Below are 6,029 nucleotides of genomic sequence, written 5' to 3'. Positions count from 1 at the left end.
GGACGGCGTGGCCGGCGGATTCGACGAAGGAGCGGCCGGCGGGCTTGCACAACCGGGCTGGACTGCGCTTCGTCCACGGTGAAAGCCGATCCGGCGATCCACAGCGCGAAGTTGATGTATTCCCTCAGTGACCAGCATGGATCAGCTCTAGGCATGATGAAGCGGATATCGTCCTCTTATGGAAGGCCAAACAAAGTAGTTGGCCCCATTCACTTACATTGTAAGTTTCTCACTGTAATTCAGATTTTTGTTTGTTGTAAAGAAAAGGAGGGAGAAGTCAAAATTAATTTTTGTGGTAATCACTGTACTGAACCTGTACTATTCCTTTTAAGGCATCGCTACCCAGTATTCATATTAATTCATGTTGTTTTAGTAGCAGTATCACTCTACAGGCTTAAAGGAGAGATGAATCTAGGTCAAAGACTTGCTGCGAAGGCTGTAACCAACCAGAAGTCTTGCCCTGCCAACATAAACGAACTCCCTCCCGAAATCTTTCAATTTACTATATGAATCAAGGCATGGAGTAGTGTCTGGCTAATCTGCCGCAGCCCTGAAACCAGAGCCATCCTTGCAGCAGAGGCAGGGCCAGAGGACACACACAGAGGAGCAGTGGGCTCTCAAAGTGAGGTGGCTCTCTGGAATATTTCCCTACCACTTAATCATGCCTCCCTCCAGCTGTAAAAATTGAGAAAAATATCGTCCCCCACTTTGCTGGGAGCGAGTGGATAAAAGACAGAGATGACAAATTCCAACGTGTATGTCAGAAGATATACAAGGTGACGGAAGTATTTGAATACTGGAATGAGCTTAAGAGCTCCAACTGCATGGCTCAGCAAGGCTCGGAGAAGTAGAGAGCTTAAACCCGCTCTTGGAAGACTTCATAAAAGGGCCAAGGCTGTTTCTTTGCACTTTTCCACATTTAATGTAATGTACTTTCTTAGTGCTGAATAACATGCTGTATAATACTGAACATTCACAGTATAATATTCACCATTTAATGGTTTATTAAGAAGCACTTGGCTGAGCGACGATGGCAAAACACATGGCTCTGAAATGATCCAGCTATAAAACAACTGAATTGGGAGCCATTACTCAAACTTCTATTGACTGCATGCATTGATGAAGGACAACGTCTTGCTGGTTAAACAAGAAATTCCTGAGTTGTTTAGATGGATTGGCCTTGTTTTTGCAGCGAGGGGAATATTCTGTCTGAGCAATCAAAGTTGGAATCACAAGTTTGTGATAAATCTTAATTTAGCCTTTGTTTGCTATTGTAAAAGCAGACTAAGGACAGTCTGAGATAATTACATTTGGACCAAAGCACAAAGACGTGTATATTTGTGTATGATAGGTGGGTGGGATTTTTGCCATCATTGAAAATAAACATCATTAATAAACATACTGATTAATATCTTTAAGAAAATCTTTAAAACAATTAAACATTAATTAGAATGCTCCTTTAAACAAAAAAGTGTTTTGAGCCTTATGTGTGTTATATGAGTAAGCCAACTAAAGAATATAACTTTGGTTAACTGTCCTGCGATATCTCATGGATCTCTGTGACAGTGCTAGTCTCCCTATACAACAAAATAAAAATTGGCCACGAACCGCCTTCAGATTTTTGTTTAGCCAATCTGCTTTTGAGGTCCTTCCTGCGTGCCAGTCATTTTTTTCCCAGTGGGCAGTCCACATATGGGAAGCTGGAAGCTACAAAGGTGATAGATGAAACTTAAGCATTCCTCGTGAGTTTGTAGGGTGTGAAATGTTCATGATTTCTCATCTGCAAGTAATAGCTTAAGCAGCCAAACGCTATAAAAGGAACAGAAAGACAAGAAAATAAAGACACCAAAAAGAAGAATCTGTAAAGCTTAAAGGGAGTTGAAGGCTTTAAAATAAATGTCGAACTTGCTTTGCTTCTTGACGGGCAAAAATACCATGGTTATGCCAAAAAGGTGGGATTGTAGAAAGTGGGGGCATGTCTAATTTGTTTTAAATCTTGCAGAAGTTCTAGAACAGTTAGTACTGCCTACAACACATTTATGTTAATTTAGTCCCAATAAAATGGAAGTAGAATTTTCCTTCTGTATTGTGACCAGCATACGTCACCAAAGGAAAGAAACATACTGTATGCATGGATTTATTGTTCAATAAGATCTATAACATGCATTTAGAAAACTGATAGAGTGAATTTCCATTTCATGCCTACTTTAAACCAAAGGAAAAGATGCTTTGTAAAACAATGGTTATTATGATTTTGCATGTTGCAAAGCCATTAAAATAAGGTATCCAGGTCTATAAATATGTAATATGGTATTCGTGTTGCCATTAGCCAGGCTTAAAATGCAATACCGTTTTATACAATGTAACAGGCGGTCCTTGCTCTATCAGGGGGTCCTTGACCTAAGAAAGGTTGAAGAGCTCTTGCGTAGGTCAAAGAAAATATCATTAGCTCAGTACAAAAACAATACAAGTCAGTGGAAAGTCCCCGTCATGATAGAAAAACTGCTGTGTGTGTTAAGTATGTTAAATTAAGTCAGTCATGGGTTTAATAAAAAAACTTTAATCATGGATATAGGCCATCACAAACACATCCACAACACAGACACATTAAGAAAATAATTAACGAGCACAATATTAACAGAAAAAATACACAGTCAGACAATGTGTTCCACAGGTGCTGTGGCTTTACTGTTCCTTTTCTAAATTCACAGAGTTCCTTTTTTAGTGGCTGTTAGAAAGGGAATTCTGTCTCTTACAAGAGTTTATGTCAATGCTATATAACCAATGTAACATCTAGCCATTTCCTGTCTGAAAACTAGACCAGTCAGATGGTGTTGTGCCATATCAGTTTTTTTTTCATTCTACACAGACATTTGGCAAGACAGTTGGCCAGTACTTTACATTTTAAAGTGCCTGCATCTGGTTGTGGTGACCCAACACCATATTGGAGGCCATTTCCCGCTCCAACGGTACACTTAACAGTTGTCAAGTCAAGTGGAGCGCAGCAAAGTTAAGAACAATCGCACAGCACGTTGTTTACCAAAGATCAGTGTGCGCCCTGGAACCCAGAGTGTGAATTTACAAATTTAGCTTTTCTCGTCTCTCGTTATGTTCATCAGTGCTGGGCTTGCTCATGAGTTTTCCATCAACTCTGCCAAGACTTGTTAGGGAGAAATATTCCATGATGACTTTAAGAGACTTCATGCATGTGTGCGTTTGTGTGTGAGGGAGAGCGAGACAGTTGGCAGGGGGGCTCTTTACCTCCAGCGAAGCTTGCAGGTAACCGAATTTAAGCTCAGGTTCATTCAGGGCCTGTCTGCTGGTGACCACAGAGCACAAAGCCTCTTAATATGACAGACAGGAGGTTAGTGGATTTAGTCTCCTCACAGCAGCCTTCTCAGACAGGTAATTAACGAAACGTGGCACGGCAATTTGACCCAGGCTGTCTTCTTTCTAAAACAGGATGCATGATTACTTATACTTTCATCAGAAGTTCATCCTCCTCTCTCCTGGTCTTTCTCATCTTCCTCTTGACTTCACAGCTGGTTTCTTCTCGGGCTTTTGGATTACTTTCGCAGAGTTTAGTTGCACTTGAGATTAATGCGTTTGATGAAAATTTTTAAGAGATTACCTAAAAATGGAAATTCTGTCATTGTTAACTTTTATTTATTTTATTATTTAAATATAATGTTTTCATTAATTTATTTTATTTTAATACATTTTTTTAATTGTTTTATTATTTACCATTATGTCGTTCTAACCTTGTATACATTTTCTGTGAAAAGTAATAGAATATTTTTTTATAATTTTGAATAATTTGCTGGTTGCTCTTTCCACTTCGATTGTATTGGAAACAAGGCTTTTAAAATTACTGAAAATTTGGTTAAATTTACAGATATTTCCTTCAACTCTTAAAACACACAATGAAATGCGTAATTCAAAATACGGGTAAAACACCTGTAAAAAAAACAATATCGTATTTTTAGGGACTTTTCTTAGAGTGTGTGTCACACAAATGTTTTCAGAATCCTGATGGTAAAGTGTAACAGCCTGTGTCGTGTGTAGTAATCTGGCCTATTTTTGTCTCGTCCTAGTGTATACCTTACATGCTTTAATAAACCCTGACAGAGAAGTGCTCACACACACACACACACACACACACACACACACACACTAATAGCATCATACAATAATCCATATTCCTCTTCTGAAGCCATAGAATAACTTTGTGTGAGAAACACCCAATCAAGGTCTTCTTTAGTACAGTACGTTCATGACAGACTAAGAAAATGCCAAATTCTGGAAAGAATCATTCTTTCGAGTCAGAACTTTTTTTTTAATGAATTGCTTGTATCGGTTGACAAAACTGATCTGCACAAACTGCTCAGCTCATAGATTCAATGCGGTCACATAATGTCAGACTTTTCTTTTTCTTGGTGAACCTTTCCTTAGAAATACTTTGTGATCCTTATTAGTTTAATTGGGACATAATGGGGTTTTCGTTCCACTCTTTTGTTTTGGCAGTTCTGTGCTCTGTGCTGCTTTGTTTCTTGGCTTCTAGGTTGAAAACAGCTTGCGAATGTTTCCCTGACTTTTTGCAAGCTCATTAATTTGAAAATGAGTTTGGTCATGTAGCGGAGAGCCTTCTTTGCCTCTAAAATTATTTTAATATGTTTTTATTGCCAAGTGTTCGGGGGATGCAACATTCCTTAAGAGCAGCAAATGTTTACCATATTGAAGAGCTTTTTGCATGCACGCACATTTAAAATATGGCACGCATAAACGCTCATTAATGCCGCAGAATCATGGGGCCTAATTTATGTTCAACCTTGCCACTATTATGCCGTCTTTTCTTTCTCTCTCCGTAACTCTGTGCACATGGAGTTACTGTGATGCAGAAATCCTGTCCCTGTGGGGGCACACAGATAAATTAGCAGTTGTTTCAGGAATAATTTGCCCTTTTGAATGAGTGAATACAGTCACTATTACCTCCCACTGAGAAACACTTAATCTTGTCTACCATCACCATGTTTGCATTTAAGCAGCTCCATACTCATTTTTAATAGCTAAAATATTTTGCCTCATTAAACAAATATATAATGCATTATTAGAGTAATCAAAATGAGTTTCCCAGAATGTGATTGTGAATAACCAGCAAGTTCTCACTCCAAATGTGTCGGAGTGTTTATGGCGCCAGTATGCTTTCAATAAAAAATCTTACTGATGAGGATGGAATCAACTTTTTGCATCATGAGATTAATATTTTGCAATATTGTGATCATTTTATTGTGTATACTCTTAAAATAAAGTAATTTGTTGGCACTGGTTCTATGAAGATCCTTTAACATCCATGGAGCATTTTCATTGCACAAAAGGTTCTGTATAGACCTTGAATCATTAAAATGCTCTTCACACTAAGAAAAAATGGTTCTTTTAAGATCTGTTCACTGAAAGATTCTCTCCAATTCAATGTTGTCTGTCAGAACATCTGCCAATTGCTTCAGAGATGTTGGAGGAGGGAATCGGCTTCTCACTCTTCTCTCCAAAACTATCCACAAAGGTTTGATAATATTTAAGTCAGGTGATTGAACTAGAGAGGGCAGATGTGGAAGTTCATCTTGGTCCTCCAGGTTTTATGATCATGACTCCATCTTTTTCACCTTTTAGCATTGGTGTCTGTAATTAACGTTTTATCAATTGCAGCTCTTTCATGAGTGTTGGCTTTGTGAAGCTTTGTGTGATCAGTTTTTGTGGAAACAGGATCTTGAATGTGAATATTGAGGTTTGCACTTTGCTGCAGTATTTCTGTTGTTTGGAGTCCACAATCCTTCTTAGTGTTTGACGGTCCTTCTCATTCACTTTCAGTTTTCACCCACTATTCTTCTTCGCTGAGTAAGTCTTGCCATGCTTTGTGTACACAATTGTAATCGTAAAGACTGTCTTTTGTTGTTAAAACACCAAACAATTGAGCTGTTAAGGTTACAGATACACTCCTGCTAAATGGGCTTTCATGATTTGTCCTTTTTGGA

Source organism: Sinocyclocheilus anshuiensis, unplaced genomic scaffold (genome assembly GCF_001515605.1).
Source record: "Sinocyclocheilus anshuiensis isolate Anshui unplaced genomic scaffold, SAMN03320099.WGS_v1.1 scaffold861, whole genome shotgun sequence".
Lineage (NCBI taxonomy): Eukaryota > Metazoa > Chordata > Actinopteri > Cypriniformes > Cyprinidae > Sinocyclocheilus > Sinocyclocheilus anshuiensis.
Note: the sequence above shows the minus strand (reverse complement) of the source record.